The sequence below is a fragment of the Callorhinchus milii genome, unplaced genomic scaffold, assembly GCF_018977255.1.
Source record: "Callorhinchus milii isolate IMCB2004 unplaced genomic scaffold, IMCB_Cmil_1.0 Scaffold5, whole genome shotgun sequence".
In the NCBI taxonomy this organism is placed as follows: domain Eukaryota; kingdom Metazoa; phylum Chordata; class Chondrichthyes; order Chimaeriformes; family Callorhinchidae; genus Callorhinchus; species Callorhinchus milii.
This window is the reverse complement of record NW_024704746.1, coordinates 2,575,285-2,599,347: the sequence shown is the minus strand read 5'-3', so window position 1 is coordinate 2,599,347 and position 24,063 is coordinate 2,575,285. Positions and strand designations below refer to the sequence as shown.

The following is a 24,063-nucleotide window of genomic DNA, read 5'->3' as shown; positions in this document are numbered from 1 at the left end:
CATCTGCCTGAACAGGGCTCAGACGGATAAACCCCGGTTTAACGTCTCCTACGAAGGACGGCGCCTCCTCAACCCAGTGCTCCCCCCAGCACTGCACTGGAGGGTCGATCAGCCTGGACTATATGAGTCCAATATCCCCAACTTGGAAGCTTGAACGCACTTCCTTCTGACTCAGAGTTAGAAGGCGAGCGACTGAGCCAGGCTGACGCGTCTCGTCTTAATATCGGATAGATTCAGCCTGAATTTGGTGCCGATCGTGTTCTTTTCGTTTTTTTTAAAATAAAAGACCTCGTGCAAATTTAAGACTAAATTGAAGAAGTTTCTACAATTCCGCTCTGATGGGAAGCATTTTAAAGCGTAAATAATAATAATAATCCTTGCTTTTGATATATCGCCTCCTCACGACGTTGAGACGTCTCAAAGTGCTTCACAGGATGTACTGTAAATGGGTTGACTGTGTACTTGTGGGCGACACGTGGCAGCCAATTGCGCACGGCAGCGTCCCCACAAACAGTTGTGGATTGAGTGACCGCACTTTTTTTGGGGGGGGGAATTATCACTGTAAAGGCAGGAGGTCCAAATTCCTCACTGCGCGGAGCAAATCGGGTTCTGATCTCACAGGAAGGAGAGAGTTAACTGAGAGAGGAAATAGCTACCGAGCTTTGGGAAAATAGACGTGACCTCTGGAGATTAGGACCCAGAATGTGTTGTTAATGCTTCCGACAGGGATGTTCCCAATTTGATGACATGGCATTGAATCAGATCTCTCTATTGTCTCTCGGCTTTCCCTTCCCGCACGCCTTCAGTTACCAGGACTAATCCTGCAGGGGAAAGGGAGCGAGCGACCAGGGAATGGGGTTAGAGTAGAGAGCTCCAGTGGGGGAAGCGAGCCCCAGCACAGACACGATAGGGAGAGAGAGAGAGAGCAGGGAATGGGGTTAAATTAACTGGGCTGAATAATCTTCTAGAGTCTGCATGTTTGGCATTGTTTGCCCAACACGTTGCACCCTTCACCAGGGCACAGCGGGAGATAAACTACCGTTCAGGAAAACACTTTTATTTACAAATTAGGATAAAGAATTTTGAACGAAGCCACAAATTAGTGGACGGCGATACTGAAGCTCATGAATAGTGATAGAAAAAAAACTGATCCATTTACAGGAACGATTAACAAATTACTATTTGTAAAGGAGTTAAAAGCAGTCATTAATCTAACCATGTGAACAAACTGTGCATTTCAATAATATTTGTCCAACTGCTGCAAGATTGGGAGAGCAGATCTTTGCTGGGATAAACTATTTCAAATATTAACAGGAAACAAAATCTCTGGCTTGCAAGCGCGGAAACTAACACACGCATAGACACATAATGCACGCAGGTACAGTCACGCACACAGACAGACACACAGATGCACGCAGGTACACAGACAGACGGATACACACACACGCAAACGGACAGAGACTGAAACACACACGCGCACGCGGACAGAGACTGAAACACACACACGAACACAGACAGACGCAAATACACACACAGCCACATAGACAGACACAGACATGGTGACACGAGGACAGCTAAATACCATCACATCTTGTTCTTTCCCATCAATTACCTCCCAGCCAGGGCTCCTCACAGGCTCAGCCGCCCTCTGTGTTGTACATCTGCTCACAATCTGTTGACATTTCTGTTAGGTTTCCGTGCTGTATCACTAGATGTATCTGAGTCCCGTTCCCCCCGCGCTCCCCCATTCACCCCCCGCCCTCGTTCCCTTTCTGCGGAGTATAACCAAGGATCTGTCAAGGGTACGAGGCTGACTGGGTATTTGATCAGATGGTGAACATAGAGGCAGCACAGAGGGGAGTAGCAAGGCTGATCCCCAGGGTCAGAGGAATGAGCTACAACCAACGATTAGACAAGCTCGGGCTCTTCAGTCTTGAGAGAAGACGTCCCAGAGGAGACCTTACAGAGGTGTAAAACATTTGAAATGGGATTGAAAGAGCAAACCTTACAATGCTTTGGAACACACTGAGACACAGAACAAGAGGCCACGGGTTTGGAGTTTGCAAAAAGCGGGTAATTTCAGGACAGATACCAGGAAGTGTTTCTTTACCCAGAGGAGAATGAACGGGTGGAACAGGGTGACGAAGTTGAGGGGGTGGGGGGGATTCAGCGCAGGTCACTTAAAAAGCAGCTGGATGTTGTGACTGAGTGGGGGAGATCAAGATGGAGGAGATGGGACGGGCCAAAGGCCCTACTTCATCCCAAAACAACATTGAGATCTGTGGAACATGCTCTGATCCATCGGCTACAACAAAACGTCCCCAAAGGGCCTCACAGGGAATCACTGTCACCTCTAGTGACTGTGCGGCGGTAGGGGGGGAGCACCTCCGACAATGCAGTGCCTCCCCCCCACCTCTGCGCTGAGGTTGGATTCCAAGTCTCCGTACGCCTTTGAAACCACAGTCGTCTGAGTTAGAGGGGAGCCAGGAACAACAACAACACAGCGCCCCTCATTCACACAGGGTAGCGTCCCAGAGCGCTTGCCAGAGGCGGAGCACGAGGCAAAGGAGGTGGGAGAGGTGACCGTGGACACGGTCGAAGAGGTAGGTCTTCGGGCGCGACCTGAAGCTGGGAAAGGAAGGGGAGCAAGGCGGAGGGATAGAGGAAGAGCATTCCAAAGTTTCGGGGAGTAGCGGCTGAAAAGCGCGGCCACCGATGGTGGCACAGAGGGCACGAGGGACAAGCAGGCGGCCAGAGCTGGGTTGAGCGGCGGCATTTGGCAAACAAGGCCAGACTGCAAACCAACGGGGACTGAGGTAACGACTTGATGGGATTGCTGCCCGTGTTCCACTGCAGCTGCTGCTGAACAGCTTCACGTTCTCACTCAATGTCGTCGCTAGACTAGTACAGAAGTCATCCTTGCGATTGATATAAAGGCTCAAAGCTCTTCACAGTGTTTTACTGTACGGCAATAATATTAATGATCATCATAATACAACAACAAGATTACATGTGTACAGCGCCTTTCATGTTGGACGTCCCAAGGCGCTGGACAGTGTACAGAATTTCAGACCCGAGCTGGGGTTGTGGGGAGAAGGGAGGGGAGGGGAAGGGGGGTGGCCGATGGCATGGTCAAAGAGGAGGGTCTTGAGGCGGGACCTGAAGGAGGCTAAGGAGGGGACGAGGCGGAGTGACTGGGGGATGGAATTCCAGAGGATGGGGGCAGAGTGGCTGAAGGCTCTCCCGCCAATGGTGGGGTGGGTGGGTCGGGGGACATGGAGCAGGTCAGAGCCGGCTGAGTGGAGGGAGTGGTCGGGTTGGTAGGGGTTAGGAGGTCACACATGGCCTCGCCCCACCCGTTACCTAGGGTGGGGCGAGGCCATGGAGGGCTTTGTATGTGAGGACCAGGATCTTGAACTGGATCCTCTGAAGGATAGAGAGCCAATGGAGGTGGGGGAGATGGGGTCACGGAGTTTGGTGCGGGACAGGACACGGGCTGCAGAGTTCTGGATTACAGTCTGTGGAGGGAGGAGTTGGGAAGGCCGACAAGCAGGGCGTTTGCATAGTCGAGCCTGGAGGTGATGAAAGCATGAACAAGAGTTTCAGCGCCTGAGGGGTGAGGTAGTGGCAAAGTTGGGCGATGTTGTGGAGGTGAGGGAAGGCAGAGCGGGTCATGGCTTGGATGTGGGGAAGAAAAGACAATTGAGGGTCGAATAAGACACCGAGGTTCCTGACTGTCTTGATAATAATCCTTGCATTTGATATAGCGCCTTACCACGTCGTTGAGACGTCTCAAAGCGAGCGGGACTGTACAGTGTGCGTCTTTTAGGCAATTTTGCGGACAGCGACATCCCCTCGAACAGACAGGAAGAGAACGAGCCATGTTGTCTGCCTACAACAACAGCAGCTTGTATTTACACACCAACAGGTTGGACTATTCCCACCCGATTGCATTTCTGTCGATTTGTAAGAAATTATCCAAACTTTCGCATCGCTCCTCGCTCAGGAAACGCTGGAATCGGAGAGCGCAGAGCGAGTGTTACGAGGTTTACATGAGACTAATGGAGGAATAAACAGCACAGCTGTGAATCGATGGTTTCGGAGTAAATTGCTTGATTTGAATACCGTTTTGCAAAATTGGCTGGTGTATTTTCAATTTCAATTAAGAAGCATCTGCCTTCGCAAAGCGGCAGCAGGGAATCCAGGAGGAGATTCTAACACTGAATGGAATTCAGGGAAAAGAGCGAATTTGCAGTCTCACCCCAAAACCACCCTCCTCCCCCCACCCCCGCCCAACACCCACACCCCCACCACCACCCCGACACTGAGAAGCAATCGCTGGAATCTCTACAACGACAAAACACAGTCCCCCCAAAGCACTTAAACCATTGCAAATATACTATAATATATCAGAAGTCCTGTAGCGTGATGGTTGGAGCACTCGCCTCGCAAGCGAGATGACCTGGGTTTGATTCCTTCGGCAGGAGGAAACCTTAGGCAGTTTCCTCACTCCACACACACGCCTGTGTTTACCAGCAGTGAATAGGAACCCGGTTGCTAAGTCGATTGGCAGATCGCTTTCCTGGGAAAGTCTGGCGCAGTGGGCAACTCTCTTTCTGTCTCCTTCTCTGTGGTCTCCAAGTCAGAAGGTTGTGGTTTCAAGCCCCCACATCGGGACTTGGAATCACATGGTCTAAGCTGATGCTCCAGCGCAGCACTGGGGGGCTGGGGGGGGGATGCGTTGCATTGTTGGAGACGCCGTACTTCGTGAGACGTTAAAACCGAGCTCCCCGGCTGTGCTGGTTCATGTTAAAGATCTCCCGCAGTGCTGCTGGAAAAGAGAAGGAGTTTCTCTCTCTCCCTGGCGTCCTGCCCGACAATCCCCCAAATAATATTGGCCACTCACTCCGTTGCTGGTTTTGGACATTCATTGAATTGATTGCATCTTAAGCATCAAACGCTGTTATCCTTTGAAAGACTCTAAACATGACTTGGGTGACAGACACAGCCCTTCCCAGTTGACGTGTGAGGTAGTGAAAGGATTAGTGAGACACTCACTCCACCTGTCACTGGGAATTACTCGAATCACTTTACACATATTCCAAGGTCTTCAAACAGCCAAAAAAAACATCTCACAGATGGATGGAAATGTAGCTAAACTCAGAGCAAGCAACAGAGAGCTTGTGAGAGAGAGAGCGAGAGCGAGAGAGAGAGGAGAGAGAGGCAGAAAAGGGAAAGAGAGATCCCATTAGAGAGAGGAGGGTGAAAGTGAGAGAGCAAGAGAGAGTGTAAGAGAGAGTGCGTGTGTGAGAGAGAGAGAGAGAGAGAGAGAGAGAGAGAAAGTGCAAGATAGAGGGGCACCAGAAGGCAAGAGATAGAAAGCAAGAAAGTATATGGGACTTAAGAGCGAGAGAGAGAGTGAGAGAGAGAGATCAAGGATCAGTGTTGACGTAGCCTCTTATGATGCTGGGAGTATATCGTAGAATAGAATCGTAGAATCTTACAGCTCAGAAGGAGGCCATTCGACCCATGGTGCCTGTGCCCACTGGCAAACCCTTCACTGTAGTGTGTGGTGACTGTGTGATTTGCAGGCTAACACAGTACTAATCAAGAGGAAGCAGTGGTTGGGTGTGGGTGAGTGGGGATGAACCCATGTCGGGCAGTGTGACCTAGAGCTGGGTTTCCAGTTACCGGTTACCCGCTGTTTGAACCACACTGGTTTTGTCACAGAGAAACAGGCGTAGCAGCGAGTTATTGATCCATCCAGTGCTGTGCAGGCAAACGTCCGTTTGCATTGTACACAATGTCAAGAGTGGTTATAATGAGTGGAGTCCTGTAGCTCAGGGGTTAGAGCGCTCACCTCGCAGGCGAGAGGACCTGGCAGGGAGAAACACTGGGCAAGTTTCCTTACTCCGCACGCCTCTGTTCACTCTAGCAGTAAATAGGATCCCGGCTGTTAGTCGATTGGCGGATCGCTTTTCCGAGGCTAATAATCCCTTCAAAATAAATGAATACATTTTTTTTTAAATAATAGTTTGGTCACTCAATCCACGACTGTTTGTGGGACGCTGCTGTGCGCAATTGGCTGCCGCGTTTCACCCACAAAATACCACACAGTCGATTCACGTCTTCGAGACGTCTCAAAGCGCTTCGCAGAATATAGTGTCGGGTGAATTCAGCGTGTATTTCATGGGAGATAAAGTGGGCGAGGATTTAAGTTGAGGGGAGGAAACAAGGTTGGTCACTAAAATGATGAGAATGACTTTCTCCCCTCACATCCCCAGGCCATCGAATTCTAATCTCTCACACACTGAGAAATATTTATAGCCACAGAGTTGCAGTGGTTGAAGCAGAATCCACATCAGCTTTCAAAAGGGAATTAGCTGATATGCATATTAATCATCATTGAATAGACTTACGTGGCAGTATAAAACAAACAGACTATCATCATCATCAGCGCAACTAGGACTGTTAATAAAACCATTCAGAAATGGCTTCACAAAATACCGGGGGAACAAATCAGCAATCTCCTGCAAAACATAGTTATTTTTAGGACGTTCAAATATACTTTAAACAATAGTGACATCGGTTCATATGTCACGTGGAACTGTTATTGGTCCAGCTGCCCATCACTGAAAACTACTTAGACACTACCTCTAAGAGTGATTTAAACTATCATAGCATAGAATAATATAATAATAATAACGCATTTGATATTGCGCCTTTCGCATTGGGAGGACGCCCCAAAGTGCTTCACAAGATTTACTGTAAAGTGTAGTGACTGTGTATTTGTAGGCCAACGTGGCAGCCATTTGTGCACAGCGGTTCCCGCAAACAGCCGTGGAACAAAATGATCAATTTTCTTTGTGGGGATTGTTGGCCAGGACACCCGGAGAGAGAGAGAGAGAGAGAGAGAGAGGAGAGACTCCTCTTTATGAATAGTTCCAGGATCTTTAACGTCCACCTGAACAGGCAGACGGGAGCACGGTTCAACGTCTCATCCGAAGGACGGCGTCTCCGACAATACAACCCCCCCCTCCCCCCCCAGCGCTGCATTGGAGCGTCAGCTTAGATTATATACTTAACAAGGAGTAAACTACAGGGCGGGGAATGATTGCTCTCATTCACGTTATCCTAATAGTTTGTTATTGATGTTATGTTTCGCCCACAAGTGACTCCACTTTACAGTGTATCCCGTGAAGCGCTTTGACATGTGTCAACGACGTGATAAGGCGCTACATCCAATGCCAGCATTATTATCATTATTATTATTATCGAAGTTTGTAGAGAGAGAGAGTGAGAGAGCACAAAGTGACAAACCATTTCTGCTTTGACAGAATGTGCAGCCGCAGATTGATATCCAACGACCGCCCACCCCCCCCCCCCTCCCCCCCCCCGTCTCCCTCTCATCTAATTTACCCAAAGCTCTGCGTGTGTTCACAACTTGCGGTAATTAAGGTACAGAATTGCTGTGGTGAAAGCCATAATCTTTCTATAGTCGTAGCAACGGGAGACTGCCCGCCCGGCTCAGTGTGTTACACTAACCCTGCCCTCTCACCTCGACAGCTCGCTTGGAGTCCAGTCCAATTGATGAAATTACTTCCCTTTCTCTCTCACTCTCTCTCTTTCTCTTACACTCTTTCTCACGCGCTCTCTCTCTTTCGCGCTCTCTCTCTCTCGCGCTCTCTCTCTCTCTCACACACGCCTTCTCGCTCTCTGATTCTTGGTAAGGTTCCCAAGTAAAACGTGTCGGCAGCCTCGGCTCAGTCGGTAGCTGTGGGTTGAAGCCCCCGTTTCAGGGCTGACAGTCTAAGCTGATGCTCCAGTGCAGTGCAGGGGGAGGGGGAAGCACACACACGGAGGGATGCACAAATACACACAAACACACAGAGGGACACACATGTGCAGAGGGACACACACACATACTTACAGAGCCTAGGCTCTGGGTAGCATTTAGCAGTGAGTGGCTGTGTAGGGATAGAGGGCGACAGTTTGCGTGTGTCAGCCGGTAGCCCTGGAAAGATGGAGTGTTGGCGTTTGGGGTGGGGGGGTGAGCCAGTCGGCACATTAACCATCACAGGAGCCAGAGAGACAGCACCACCACCTGGGGAGGTTGGGGGGAGGAGGAGAAGCTTTAAATCGGCAGCTTTAGCCCATTCGCGGACACGGAGCTAAATATAGCGGGGAATAAAACTCACTCGGAATGTCATTAACCTACATTTCACTTCCATGGCACAGAACAATCCTTTTTGTCTGTAATTGTGCAGGTGTGCGGATTATTATTGTTATTATTATAATACGTGCGCGCGTGTGTGTGTGCACATGCATGTGAGTGCGCGCGCACACACGTGTTCCATGTGCGCGTTTGTGTGAACACGCCTGTGTTTGTGCGCGTGTCACCGTCTCCTTTTAACCGTTTCACTCAGGTGTGGCGCGCGCGCGTGTGTGTGTGTGTGTATGTGTGCGGGTTCGTGTGATCTTGTTCGCTGTGTGCTCCGTGTTCTCGATAAAGTCTCCCGGCACAGCCCAGCCCAGCCCAGCACCCCCCAGCAGGCCCCCACCAGGCCGGCAAACAACAACAACTTGCATTTACATAGGGCCCTTCACGTGGACGTACTGTGCGAAATACACGAGAGAACGCACTCGGCTGCTCTTTAAAACGAGCTCCTCGCTCTCTTTCTCTCTCTCTCGCTCCGCGAGTCAGCACACACTGTCCAGGATACTTCCTGGTGTGATCACCGGCCACACACTATGTCGCACACTCAGTCACATTCCTGCCCGATTATGTGTCAGCCAGGCTCAGTGGGTAGCGCTCTCTCTCTCTCTCTTTTTTTCTCTCTCTCGTCTCTGAGTCAGAAGGTGGACTGTCGGACTGAATTGGGTGGAGGGGGGGGGGGGAGGATGGACTGTCAGCCAGGACAGCGGGAGGGAGAAACACAGTATGTATTGTAAAGTGTAGTGACTCGGAGAAGAGGGCAGAGGGAATGGATAGGATAAGTATAAACAGAGAGGAAGTACTGAAAAGGTTGACTGCGCTGAAGGTGATAAGTCGCCCGGTCCGGACGGGATGCAGCCGAGGTTACTATGGGAGGAACGGGTACAAATAGCGGAGGCTTTGGCTACAGTTCTTCAATCTTTGTTGGACGCAGGAGTGGTGCCCGAGGACTGGAGAGTGGCCAATGTGACTCCCTGTACAAAAAGGGACAGAAATACAGACCTGGGAACTCCAGGCCAGTCAGCCTCACATCAGTAGTGGGGAAACTCCTGGAGACTATAATCCGGGACAGAATAAATCTTCACTTAGAAGAATATGGGTTAATTAGGGACAGCCGCACCGATTTGTTAAAGGCAAATCTTGTCTAACAAATCTAATAGAATTTTTTGATGAGATAATGGAGAGGGGATAAAGGTAGTGCAGTTGATGTAGTTTATATGGACTTTCAAAAGGCATTTGACAAAGTGCCACAGGAAAGACTTGTAAGAAAGATAGAAGCCCATGGTATAAAAGGGACAGTGGCAGCGGATCCAGAACTGACTGGGAGACAGAAAGCAGAGAGTTGTGGTGAACGGCTGCTTTTCTGACTGGAGGGAAGTGTACAGTGGTGTCCCCCAGGGATCGGTATTGGGACCACTGCTCTCCTTAATATACATAAATGATCTGGACTTGGGTATAGCAAGTACCATTTCCAAGTTTGAGGACGACACAAAGTTAGGGAGGGGGTAAACAGTGAGAAGAATAGGAGCCGACTGCAGGAAGACATAGACAGGTAAAATGGGCGACACGTGGCAGGTGAGTTTCAATGTGGAGAAATGCGATGTAATGCATTTTGGTAGAAAGAATGAGGGGCAATATAGGCGGTAATACAATCTTAAGGGGGTGAAGGAACAGAGAGACCTGAGGGTGCAGGTAAATGAATCCTTAAAGGTGGCAGGACAGGTAGATAAAGCTGTAAAAAGGGCATAGAGGATAATAATAATATAATAATAATCCTTGCATTTGATATAACGCTTTTCAAGTTTTCTAGATGTCTCAAAGCACTTCACAGAATAGACTGTAAAGTGAATTAACTGTATATTTGTGGGCGAACGCGGCAGCCAATTGTGCACAGCAATGTCTCACAAACAGTCATGGATTGAAATGTCCAATTTATTATTGTTTTTTTGAGGGATTATTATCAGGCATGAGGAGTAAGGAAACTTGCCCAGTGTTTCACACTGCCGGGAATCAAAACCAGGTCTCTCGCTTGCAAAGCGAGTGCTCTAACCACTGAGCTACAGGACTCCACACTAAGCCTAGGATACTAGACTTTATAAATAGGGGAATAGAGTACAAGAGTCAGGAGGTTATGATTAACCTATATAAAACACTGGTTAGGCCTCAGTTGGAATACTGCGCCCAGTTCTGGGCCCCACACTATAGGAAGGATGTTAAGGCATTGGAAAGGGCGCAGAGGAGATTTACGAGGATGGTACCAGGAATGAGGGACCGTGATGATGAGGAAAGGCTGGAGAGGCCGGGATTATTCTCATTGGAGCAGAGAAGGTTACGAGGACCTAATAGAGGTCTTCGAAATCATGAGGGGATTTGATAGGTTAGAAAGGGAAAAACTGTTCCCACTGGTGGGTGTGTCGGTGACTCGAGGTCACAGATTCAATAGTCTCTAAAAGAAGCCGAGGGGAGGGGAGAAGACATTTTTTCACGCAGCGAGTTGTTCGAATCTGGAACGCATTGCCTGGAAGGGCGGTCGAGGCCCATTCGATAACTACTTATAAAAACGCGGTGGACGGGTATTTGAGGACGGGTTTGCAGGTTACGGGGAAAGGGCTGGGGAGTGGGATTGACATTACATTGCTCTTCTCAAAGAGCCGCACAGACTCGATGGGCCGAATGGCCTCTTTTTGTGCTGTACGATTCTATGATTCTATAGTCATAGGACTGTGTGTTTTTATTAGGTGAACGTGGCAGCCAATTTGCACACCACAATGTCCCACAAATAGCCACAAAACGACTGTCCAATTCTATCCGGGGGGATTGTCAGCCAGAACACCGCGAGAGAGAGAGAGAGAGAGAGAGAGAGAAACTCCCTTCTCTTTTCCTCCAGCAGGAGATCTTTAACGTCCGCCTGAACAAAAGAGTGGGTGCGGTGGGCGGTGGAGGGGGGAGGAGAGCAAGGCACCATCCAGACAGGACACAAGCCCTCTATCAGTCTCCTCTATAACCTTTACAGTAAAGGCTGGGCCGTTGTGTACAGCCCTGGAGCAGAGTCACTGTGATTGATGCCTGACCCCCTGTGGGCTCTGTTATGATACTGTGGCTGGGATTGTGATGTGTGTGACTGACCTGGGACTCCTGCCAACACATCATACCATCACCCGCCAACCCCTTCCTCCCTCTCTCTCTCTCTCTCTCTTTCAATCACACCCTTCCTCTCCGTCTCTCTCCTCACCCTCTCTCTCTCCCTCCCTGCCCCTCTCTCATCTTCCCTCTCCCCCAGCCTGTCTCTCTCTCTCTCTCTCCCCCCATCCTCCTTCTCCCCCTCCCTCGCTCCCTCTTCCCCCCTCTCCCCCACTCTCACTCCCTCTCTCACTCCACAGATATCTCTCCCTCTCTCACTGTTAGCGAGCGAACCATTTTACTGTCAAATCTTCCACCCCTGGCGTTTGCCAAGTGAATACTGGCGGCTTAGACACAAAGACTGTTCAGGAAATTAGCAGCTTGGCACTGCGAACGCAGTCACTACACGTGATGGGAATCCCCCACCTCCCCCAGGGATCGGAGTAGTTCCTGCCGCTGTGTCAAATACAACAGATTTCCAGGCTGGAGTGTGTGCGTGTGTGTATGTGTGTGTGTCCTGGTCGAGGCTGACGTTCCAGTGAACCGCGGGGATGGGGTGGGGCGGTGAGGGGTGCGGGGTGGGAGCTGCATTGTCGGAGACTGCCCCCATTTCAGATGAGACTTTAAACCGAGCCCCCACATCAGGTGAAAGTTAATGATCCGGTGAGAGAGGGAAAGAGAGAGGAGTAGGAGAGAGAGAGAGAGATGGGAGGGAGGGAGGGAAGGAGGGAAGGCGAGAGATGAGGGATGGAGAGAGGGAGATGAGAGGGCGATAGACAGAGAGATGAGGGGGAAAGAGAAAGAGATGGGAGGGAGAGAGAGCCAGAGATGAGAGGGCGAGAGAGAGGGCGGGGGGCAGAGGGAGAGGGAGAGAGAGAGAGAGAGAAAGATGAGAAGGAGATGGAAAGGAAGAGAGAGCGTGAAGTGGGAGGGAGAGAGAGAGAGAGAGAGAGAGCAAAGGTCAACAAAACCTACACGGTTCCTAGTGGGATTGGGGTGAGGAGCAGATCCGAGAGCCGACTCAGAGAGAGTGAGCAGCGATTAGCACAGCTCCGCAGCCTGATCCCATCTCCCTGGTAACCCGAGGCTCGATGGCGGGAGGGAACAGTCTCCCAACTCCCTCTGACCCCCCACTTCCCACGCTCTTGTCTGACCTTTCCGGGGGAGAAGGGGAGGAGAAAATGGCTGGAGAGTGGAGAACTTGGAGGGGGCAATAAATATCAGAGGGTGGGGAGGGGGTTGCAGCTGGAGAGTACAGGGGACCCTAAATATAAAGGGGTTGGGGGGGGGGCGCGCGCGGGAAGTGACTGCGGAGGGGGGGTGGGGGGGGATTGGTGTGAGAGAGACACCGGTGGGGGTGGGTGGGGGGTGCGGAGAGAAAGAGATGGGGTAAGAAAATAACGCTCCTCACATTTGATACAGCGCCTCGTGGCTTCATTGAGATGTCTCAAAGCGCTTCGGGGGATTTTTACTGTGACGTGTAGTGACTGTGTATTTTGCAGGTTAACGAGGCAACTGAATTCCACGCAGCGACGTCACTGTTGTCCAATTGTTAATTGGAGATGGGGGAAATTGTCGACCAGGACACCGGGAGGAGAGAGAGAGAGAGAGAGACTCCCCTTTTCGAATAGCTCATTTCACGTCAGGAGGACGTCCCAAGGCGCTACACCCAAACAGGGCATAGAGTGTGTGGGGGGGGCAAGGTGGGGCGTGTGGGGGGTGAGGGAGGTCAGGTTAACGTCTCATCAGAAAGACGGGAAGAGAGGGGAGGGGACAGGCGTGGAGGGAGGGAGGGAGGGATTGAAGGAAAGAAAAAAGGGTCGGAAAAAGGGAATAGCGAGCTGAAATCTGTCACGAGCGGAGAGATAGCTCACGTCTCTCCCCCCCACCCCCCCCCACCACCATCACCACCTCTCTATGTCCTTTGTGCCGGTTTAATAAGCAGCGTCTTTATCTCCAGAGCGAGATAAGAGCCCAGTCGCGAAATAATACCTCTTTGAAGTAATTTATGCAGAAGAGCTTTGCGAGGTGTCAAGCAGGGGCTGGGGGCCGACAATTAGCCCCACAAGGCAAGAGTCACACAACTCAAATTGTAAAGAGAGATGTCTGTCACAGGAGGAAACCTCACATGGGGAATCTCTGTTAAATTAGAATTGCAAATCTTTTCTCTCTCCCACCCCCCCCCCCCACCACCACCCCCGCTCTCCTCTATCTCCCCCCCCCCCCCCCCAATTTTCGTATAAACGCTGTCAAGCAGCAGATATCCTAATCTAACACAGCAGAGCGGAAAAACTCCTTCTCTTCCAAAGCACAGGGGGGCAAAGTGTACGCCACAAATTGCACGGATTATTATTATTATTATTAATTATTCATAATAATGATCGAGACTAAAAGAATTCTACAAACATAATTTCTCCTGCTCTCTTTGGCTCCCTTGCTAACCATCCTAATAATAGAAACCTTTCTATATCGATAATGAGAATAGTAATAATCCTCGCATTTGATACAGCGCCTGATCACGTCTTCGAGACGCCTCAAAGCGCTTCACGGGATATACTGTAAAGTGGAGTGACTGCGGGTTTTGTGGGTGAAACACGGCAGCCGATTGGGTGCAGCAGTGTCCCACAAACAGTCGTGGATTAAGTGACCAAATTATTATTATTATTATTTTATTTTGAAGGGATTACTACCCCTGGAAAAGCGATCCGCCAATCGACCCAACAACTTACTGATTGGTAAATAGAGGCGTGTGGGGGTGAGGAAACTTGGCGGGAATCAAACCCAGGTCTTCTCGCTTGCTACAGGGCTCCAGACGCTACCCACCCCACCCCCTCACCCGAGCTCACATTCCCTGGTTAAGAGATGCCATCAGAGCAGAGGGCTATTATCACACGTTACCAGTCGGGTCACTAAGGCTCCGTGCCGAATGCTAATGAAAGATGAAAAGAAGCAGAGCGAGGCTGGGGAGAAGGCGTCGCTAAGGTTCCCCGGGTCCACTCCTCCCTGCGCCACATTGCCCTCCTGCCTCGGCTTGTATTTGTGCCGTGAAGTTAATTATCCGAAGCTGTAACGGGGTTTAGCGGAGCCATTAGCGGTCGGTAATTTATACAGACCAGGACTTAGCCAGAGAAGAGCTAATTAAGGCTGCCCGTGCAGTAATCGAGCATCGCAAAGATGCTGGTGTGCAGGCTGGTAAGCACTTCAGGGGGAGAATAAAGCCAGGAATTACTGACAGCAGCTTGAAATGAGAGAGCCAGACCCCAGCGATAATCGATTCTTTAATAAGATGGATCTCGCACCGCAACACAAGCCGACTAACTCTGACTGAGCTTTCTTCCTTCCGCTCATTACCCGGCTGAACTTTTCCAACAACCCGAATCATAATCTTAATAATAATACTCGCATTCGATACGGAGCGTTATCACGTCGTCGAGACATCTCAAAGCGCTTCACAGGATACACTGCAAAGTGGGGTGGCTGCGTATTTTGTGGGCGAAACGCGGCAGCCAATTCCGCCCAGCAGCGTCTCTCAAACTGTCGTGGATTGAGCGGCCAAATTATTTTTTAAAAAAGGGATTGGGGAAAGGAGAGCGAGCCTGACAGCGATGATGATGACAATGATAATCATAATAATCCTTCCATTTGATACAGAGCCTTTCACATTGGGAGGACATCTTCACATGATTTTACGGTAAAGTGCAACAATTGTGCGTTTTCTAGGCAAAGACGACAGCCAATTTGTGCACAGCAACGTCTCACAAACAGCCACAAAAGGCGACGACCGGGTTTTATCCGGGTGGTGGGGGTGGGTGGGGGGGGTGGGGGGAAGGGGGATTGTCGGCCAGGACACCAGGACTGAAGAGGGAAACTCCGCCGACCTGAACACAGCAGAGACGGGGAGTCAGGTTTACCATCTCACCCGAAGGAGAGGCACGTGAGAAACACACCAAAAAAAAAGATGGGAGGCAGCGTGCCAGAGAGGGCAGGAGAAGGCGTGCCGGGGAGAGATGGGTGGGAGGGGTGCTTGGGGGGAAAGCTGGAGCGCAGTCACACGGCCTGTAATGCTTTTGAGGAACGGACGGGTGAGAAATCGAGGACCATTTTGTGTTTTCTCTTTAAAAATGTTTTTAAAAAGTTTTGAAAACTTCCGAAAGAAACAGACAACGCGAAGGAAACAAAGCGGAAAACTGCCATTTTACCAACTAGCACCTGTACAGCTGATAAGCCGCTCAAACACCGTTATAATGCGCTTTAATTGAATAATAAATCAGCCGACACTCTCTAAAAATCACCCACGGTGCACCGCAGTCTAAATCAAATGATGCCTTTTCCACCCTGGGAATCGCTGGTAACTAAACTTGGCTATTTATCATTCAATAAACTGCTTCCAAGTTCTCAGCAGTTGTTTACAGAGCTCCAGTCTCAACGCTGCAGTTTATTATAATGATAATAAATAATAATCCTCGCATTTGATAAAGCGCCTTATCACCAAATACGCAGTCAATTCGCTTCACGGTGTATCCTGTGAAGTGCTTCGAGACGTGACAACGCCGTAGCAAATGGCGGGATTGATATGAAGCGTCTCAAAAGGGCTTTCATGTAAAGTGTAGTGACTGTGTATCTTGTGGGCGAAACGCAGCAGCCAATTTGCGCACAGCAGCGTCCCCACAAACAGTCATGGAGTAACGCGACCAATTTTATTTGGAGGATTGTTAGCCAGGCCACCGGGCGGGGGGGGAGAGAGAGAGAGAGAGAGAGAAACTCCCTTTTTCTTTTCAAATTGCGCAGCGAGATCTTTAACGTTCGCCTGAACCGTCACAGACGGGACCCTCGGTTTAACGTCTCATCCGCAGGTTTAAGTTCTCAACCTCTGACGAAGCAGAGCATTGTAGAATATTGCAGCACAGAAGGAGGCCATTCGGCCCATTGTAACTTTGGAAGAGTTACCCAATCAGTCCCACTCCCCCGCTCTTACCCCACATGCTTTCCAAATTATTCCTCTTCAAGTACCTATCCAATTCCCTTTTGAAAGCTACGACTGATCTGTTTCCACCAGCCTTTCAGACAGTGAATTCTAGACCGTAACAACTCTCTGAGTTAAAAAAAATTCTCCTCATCTGCCCTCTGGTTCTTTTGCCAATTATCTTAAATATGTGTCCTCTGGGTACCGACCCGCCCGCCCGTGGAAAATCTCTCCCCCGTCTACTCTCAGGTTCTCCCCATTTCCTCTATCAATATGAATATTAATTAATAATATTAATTATTATTATTTTAAGCAAATACTAAAAGCAGAGCCTCAGCTCTCCCAGGATCAGGGGAAGATACCAAAGGAATCCAGGCCAATCCTGCTAATCACCTTGGCAACCATCTCCCAAGCTACAGACTGAATATTTCCCATTCCCTCCCCCCCCCCCACCCCCCCCCCCCGCACACACACACACACTCCCCCACCATCCATCGCTGAGCTGCCTTTTCTCTTCCTTTGTCTACAAAAAGATTTGGAGCGCAGCGATTTTCAGGTTTTCTGCAATTTTCAGTGCTCTTTATCCCTCTCTCTCTCTCCCCCCCCCCCTCCACCGTCACCCCCACCACTTCATCTCCCACAAGCCCGTCCTCATCGCAATTGAAGCCGTTTACAGTAATCCTTGCATTTGATACGGCGCCTTATCACACCATCGCTTCGAGGCGTCTCGAAGACGTGATAAGGTGCAAGGATTGCAAGGAATATTATTATTATCGAGAGCCCTCAAAGCGCTTCACAGGATATACTGCAAAGCGTAGAGACTGTGTGCTTTGTGGACGAAACGCGGCAGCCAATTGCTCACAGCAGCGTCCCACAAACAGTCGTGGATTGAGCGACAAGATTATTATTTTTTTGGCAGGAATTATGACCCCTAGAAAGCGTTCCGCCAATCGACTAACCACTGGGTTCCTACTTACTGCTGGGTAAACAGGCGTGTGGAGTAAGGAAACTTGTCGAAGCTTTCGTCCTGTCCAGGAACGCTTGAGAGGCGAGAGCTATAATCACTGAGCGTCAGGACTCCATTCGGAGCGCACATGCACACACACACACACACACAAATTACCTTACGTTTAGGTCTTAAGGGAGTTCATGAAAAAAAAAGTTGATCTGAATAAATGATTTACTCTCCTTCTGTCTAATTGAATCTCGCCCTAGGTTGGACTTGGAATAATTCATTTCACGTGGTGGAAGGAGAGAGGCAAACACGTGTGAAGGAGTACCTCGTGCTGGGGCCTTGCTGCTGAAAATAGCTGCGTTGGACCCACTAGAGGATTGCGCACCGAAATAGCCTCCCCTTTTTGGCGCTTGTGCTAAATTCAATGTGACTTGACTCGCCGTGTGCCACGTACGTTAGAAAAAGGAAAAGGTTTCGAAATCCCAGGAGCTCGCAGGTTGGATCTAAGTCCATCATCAAAGAGAGTCACATCAAAGCCACATCGAGTTGCCCGCTCCCTCCGCTCAGCGGGCTCTGGAACTGCTCCATGTGCCCCGCCATTGATGGAGGGCTTTCGGCCTCTCTGCCCCCACCTTTTGGAACTCCGTCCGACAAGTCCCTTCGCCTCGCCCCCTCCCATCCTTCCTTCAAGGCTCGGCCCAAGACCCTCCTCTGTCAGGAAAAGATGGCAGGAACCATATCATACAACAACAGCAACTGTAATTTATACAGCGCCCTCCACGCCGGACGGCGTCTCAGAGCGCTTCACAGTAACGGATCCCGGGGCCGAGCCAGGGGGAGGGCGAGGGGCCAGGGGGAGGGGGAGGAAGGTGACCAAAGGCGCGGTCGAAAAGAAAGATCTTCAGCCGAGACCTGAAAATAGGAAGAGAGGGAGCGAGACGAAGAAAGTGAGGAAAGGAGTTCCAGAGCCTCGGGGCATAGTGGCTGAACGCACAGCCGCCGAGAGTGGAGTGGAGGACTCGGGGGACAAGAAGGAGGCCAGACCCGGAGGGACGAAGGCAACGGGCACTGTTTTAAGGAGAGAGGAGGTCAGAGAGGTCGGGGGGAGAGTGGAGAGATTTGAAGACAAGGATGAGGATCTTGAAGTTGATCCCCTCAGAGACATATCATAGGTCAAGGGGTGAGTCCTTAGGTCAAAGAGTAGGTCATCTGTCCTTCACCCCTCAGCCCTTGTGCTCCCAACCCCCTCCCTCCTGCCACTGAATTAGCAAAAGTTGCAGTGACAAGAGGCCTGGGGTTGCCAGCAGCCATTTCAGCCTCCCCCCCCCCACCCCACCCCCCCACACCCCACCACACACCCCACCACACGGGCCATTGGATGCCAGAGGCCGAAACTGAGGCAGTTAAGAGAATACTTTGAAAAAAAGACAACTTCAGTTGTTTTTGTTACAGGACTGAAGTAACAAGTAAAGAACCTCCCAAAGCCCTTCACAAGGTTTCTATGACGTGTAGTGACTGTGTATTTTGCGGACGAACCCGGCCGATCACTCCTGGGCACGGCGACATCCCATAAACGACCACGAAGTGAGCGAGCGATTTTATCCGGGGGGGGGGGGGGGAGGGCGGGGAATTCAAACCCACGACATCTATCAGCAGTTAACGAGCACGATACAAACACGCCAAGTAATGTCTCGAGGCATAAATGATGAACTGCCGTTCGAGGTTGACTTGACTCGGCTGTGTTTATCACTGTTAACCTGGTAAAGGGAATTTTTGTCGCCAGTGCTTTGCTTCTGGCCGAACACCAGCCTGGTGTGACCGGGCGGAACGGGAGCTAAGCCACGTTCTGCAAACAATTTGCTCAAGAAAACCCCTCCTTGAATCTCCTCCACTATCACACCTCTCAGGGAAAGAGTCACCTTACAGTTTACGATCCCCTACAAAACACACTTTACAACGAGTCGGGTGTAGCCCTAAGTGGCTTCTGCCCGTCCGACATCAAAGGTGGCGTATGTGTGTGGGGGAGGTTGTGCGTGGGGGAATAATAATAATAATCTGGTCACTCAACCCACGACTGTTTGTGGGACGCTGCTGGGCGCAATTTGCTGCCGCGTTTCACCCACAAAATAGTCAACTGACTTTACAATAAGAGCTTGGAGACGTCCCACCGACGTGTTAGTGAGCTATAACAACTGGAAGGGTTATTATCACTATTACTGTTATTATGCTGCCCTACAAAAACAGTCACTACACCCGACAACCGCCGCAAATCCCTTTGGGAGCTGTCAAACACGAAGCGCGACAGAGAGCAACTCTGTTTACGACAATATTTATCCCCGAGTCTTTGCAAATTAGTCGCATTAAATTTGAATTAATTCACGACTTTGACTGAACATTTGACTGCTGCCCCCGGTTGAATTCCCGCAGACACGCGAGGTGGCAGCTAATGACTCGGTGGCTCGCATTTATACGGCGTCTTTCGCTCGCATTAGAGCAACGTCTCGGAGCACTTTGGAGAGCGAGATTGATTAGACATGAAGCGAACGCAGATACTCAGGCAGTTAATTTGCACGTGAGCCCACCCTGCAAAGGAGAATGAGCTGAGAGCCTGATTAATATGATTTTGGGGTGGGGGGGGGGCGCTGGGGGTGGAGGGGGAGGTATTTTGATTTGGGGTCGGGGAGGGGGAGGAGAAGCGAAGGGAAGGGAAGGGAAGGGGGCTGAAAACAGTCAAAGGGGAAACACACAGGAAAATAATGAGTAACAGATGGGGGGGAGGGGGAGAGGGAGGTGGGGGGGAGAGTGGGGGGAAGGAGAGAGAGAGAAAGAGAAGAGAGAACCTCTGTAGGTTATCCAAAACACACAAAGCAGCTACGACTTAAATAAGTGTCTCGGCCCGAAATAAATCAACTGATATTTAATAGAAAACATTAGATTGTTATTTCAGCTCAATAATAGAGTGGAACTAGTTTATCAGTGCTGTTAAGAGTGTGTGTGTGTGTGGGGGGGGTGGGGGGGGTGTGGGGGTGGGGGTGGAGGGGGCGGAGAAGGCTTCTTGTTGTAAATGAGATTTTTTTTAACCAGTTAATATTCAACAGCGCATACAACTCGATTATACAGCGTTCCGATTGAACTGATTCACAGCAGAGTCTTAAGACCCCCCCCCACCTCATACACCCACCCTCTCCCACCCCCACACACACGCTCCCCCACACACAACCTCCCCCACACACATACACACCCACCACCCCCCCACACACACACACACACCCTCCCCCCCATGCACAGACCCTCACCCCTCACCCCCCCTCCCCCCACACACACCCTCTCCCCTTATCGTTCCCCTCCACACACACCCTTTCCTCCCCCCCCCCACCAATCCATTATAATTTTAGACGCCGCTGTTGGGAAAAATAATACGTTTCGACGCGTGACGAGATTGCCTGACTGACAGGAGCAAAATGGAATCATTATTATCAGTGGATTGCCGAATCTCTAATGCTGTCCCACCGCCATTAATCTTAATAATCCTCGCATTTGATACGGCGCCTCATCACGTCGTTGAGACGTCTCAAAGCGCTTCACAGGACACACTGTAAAGTGAATTGCTGTATGTTCTGTGGGCGAAACGCGGCAGCCAATTGCGCACAGCAGCGTCCCCACAAAATTACCATTATTATTTTTTGGAACGGGAATCGAACCCGGGTCCTCTCGCTTGCGAGGCGAGTGCCACTGAGCTACAGGGCTCCACAGTCTTGACAAAATGTACAAGCCAGGACTTTTTGGAATGACACCAATGATTGCGACAGGCCCACTGCAGCTGTCCCAAGGCCCCCAAATTGCACAGTCACTACACTTTACAGTATTTTCTTATCGAAAACGTGATAAGACGCTATATCAAAGGCAAGGATTATTATCATCATCATTAAGGCACGGAACCCGAAAGAGTGGCCAACAGCTCGTTACAGGGCGTAGTGTCTCGGATCGTTTAATGGTGGAGTTTGACCGCAACCCGGAGGGAAGTGGGGGGTGACCCTGGCCACAGAGAGTTGGAGGGGAAAGTTTTCAGGTTCTATCTGAAGATTGGTGAAATTCGTCACAGAAATTCGTCACAGTCACTTTCAAGAGGTTTTGAGAAAACAGGGGCTGCGATGCTTAAAGTAAATGGGAGGGGGGGGGTGGGGGCAGGGGGGAGAGGTCAAATGAAATCAGAAACTAGTACCGTGATCATAATAATCCTTGCACTTGATACGGCGCCTTTCACGTCGGGAGGATGTCACAAAGCATTTCACAGAATCTACTTTAAGCGTAGTGACTGGGTGTTTTGTGGGCGAAACTGCGCTTACCCGCCCCACATTAAACCCAGCGAAGCACTGTGAGATGTCCTCCGGATGTGAAAGGCGCTGTTTCGAACGCAATGATTATTAATATTGATTAGAAATACTACCATAGTGTTGAGAGGGAGATCACCTTCCTCTACAAAAAAACTGTGGCCGGATATCAGGCTGACTGACTCGTTGCTACCTGCGCCCACTTGCTCCCCACACTTCCACGTCCGTTTAGCTTTTGTTTTCTGCTACCGGCAAACTAACCCTAACACCTCGCAAACAGCTTCTTCAAACACACAATCTAATCATCTTGACAATTCACAAGATGTTATCCGGGGAAATTGGAATCGACTGATGTGGCCTCAGCTACAAAGAACAAATTGTATTAGAGGCAGAACATCCCCAGACACATCTCCTCGGGAGGAGAAGGGAGTTTCCTGGGCCACAGTTCCTCATCTTAAAAAAAATAAAAAAAATTCAGTCACTCCCTTCATCGAAACAAGTAGCTGCGATGCTTGGGATGCGGTGGAGAGGTCAAAGGACGTCGGAAACTAGCACAATAATAGTAATCCTTGCATTTAATACATTTGTCCACAAAACAGTCACTACACTGGACCAAAACAATTCCCCCTCCCCACCAGCCCACCTGTAACCGCGTCTCAAAGCACTCGCCACCCAAATGTCTGGAGGATGCCTTGAAATGCCTCATGGGATTTGCTGTAAAGTGTAGTGACTGTGTGTTTGGTAGGCGAACACACGGCTCCCGAGAGCAGGAGGACGGTTTGGAAATCAATCAGTGCAAACACGCAACCCGCATTACGACACCCCAGTTCTTTCACGCGACGCGGAGATGGTTATTGAGGGCATTGCCGTTTGCTAGTGGAGCCCTGGGTCCAATAACTCACAATGTTCACAGATTATTAATCTCCTTTCTGGCCAAAGTGATATTTTTGTGTTCACTCTGCAACGCTCATTGCTCCACACGGACACTGAACGCCCTCGACATTCAGTCAGTTACTGTTCACAGCACAAGAGGAACATTCTACTGTAATCCCATTGCCCGCTCCCTCTCTCCCTCCCTCTCTCTCCCAGTCGTGTCTGTGCTGGGATTCTCTCCCCCACTGGAGCTCTCTACTCTAACCCCATTCCCTGCTCTCTCACTCGTCCCAAATCCTTTATTATTAGTTCATTTCCTCAAATAATTAACGTTTTCAACTGCGACTGACCCCAACCCTTAATGCTACGAGACATTAACCCAGGTGGAGGTAAATGCAAGTTGTTCAAGCAATTTCCCCCCAGGCAGACGGTGTCATATTCAGGCTGCGCACAAATGTACCCGAACCTGATGCGTGTTGGGGGGGGAGAAAGGGAGAGAAAGTGGGAGGAAAGAGAAAGGGGCAGAAGAGAGAAGAGTGAGAGAGAGGGGGAAAAGAGAGAGAGCGAGTGGAAGCGAAATGGGAGAGAAAGAAAGGGGGGGAAGAGAGAGAAAGGGGGGAGGAGACAGAAAGGGGGGGAAGAGAGAGAGCGAGCAAGGGGAGGAGAGAGAAAGGGGGGAGATAGAAAGGGGGGGGAAGAGAGAGAGCATGGGGAAGGAGACAGAGCGCGAGGGGGAGGTGGGGCGGGGGAGGGAGAGAAAGAGTGAGGTGTGGGGAGGGGTGGGGTATGGGGAGAAGAGAAGAAACGTGCAAATCTCATTGAAGAATAGAATGTGTACCTGGAGGATTCTGTCCGGATGGTAATTTATTCCCCCCCCACAAACAAGACAGGACATCAGGCAGCGAAGCCCAGCAGGAAATTGGGGTTCATCTCTCTGACCATGGGCAGATCAGGGCTCCCCGGCTATTAGGAACAAAGGGAACTTGCCATGGATTTATTGATCATTTATCCCCCCACACACTACGCCCCAGAAACCCCCCAACCCCCCCCCCCCCCCCCCCGCCCCCACACACTTAGAATTCCCCAGATCAATGCCTGGGAGAGATAATCCTCCAACCCTGAAAATTCACCAGCGATTAAACATCACGTGTGGATAATAGAATGCGCCAGATTAATGCCAACATTCAGAGAGGGGTGCGGGGTGGGGTGGGGGGGGGGGGGGGTTCAAAAACCATAGCTTAACGTGACAGGGATGGATGGAATTGGTGGGGTAGTGTGGGGGAAGGGAGGGGTGAGCAGAAATAAATGCGAGATGCGTTATCACATCACATATTGCATTTTCTCTCTCTCGCTCTGTCTTCTCACAACCCCTCTGCCCTTGTGTGTAAACAGCAGACTTCGGAGAGTTCCCGGAGAGGGGGTGCGGTGGGCCGTCCGGGAAAAAGGACTGTCGAGCAGCGAGCGCACAGCTTCACAACAACTCACAGCCCCAGCGTCAAGAGGAAATCACAGACAATACATTCCGCCCTTTGGTGCGAGCGAGTGGTATGTTTTTTAAATAAAGATTTCGTCTTTCCTCACGGATAATTCCTTCGAGCCTTTCAAC

At 50.3% G+C, this 24,063-nt stretch overlaps 1 protein-coding gene across 2 annotated transcripts in view; it reads right to left on the bottom strand.

Moving 5' to 3' along the window:
• dab1a (DAB adaptor protein 1a) overlaps positions 1–24,063 on the bottom strand; it is a 98,006-nt gene that overhangs the window by 53,608 nt on the left and 20,335 nt on the right. The gene's annotated exons all lie outside the window — the stretch shown is intronic.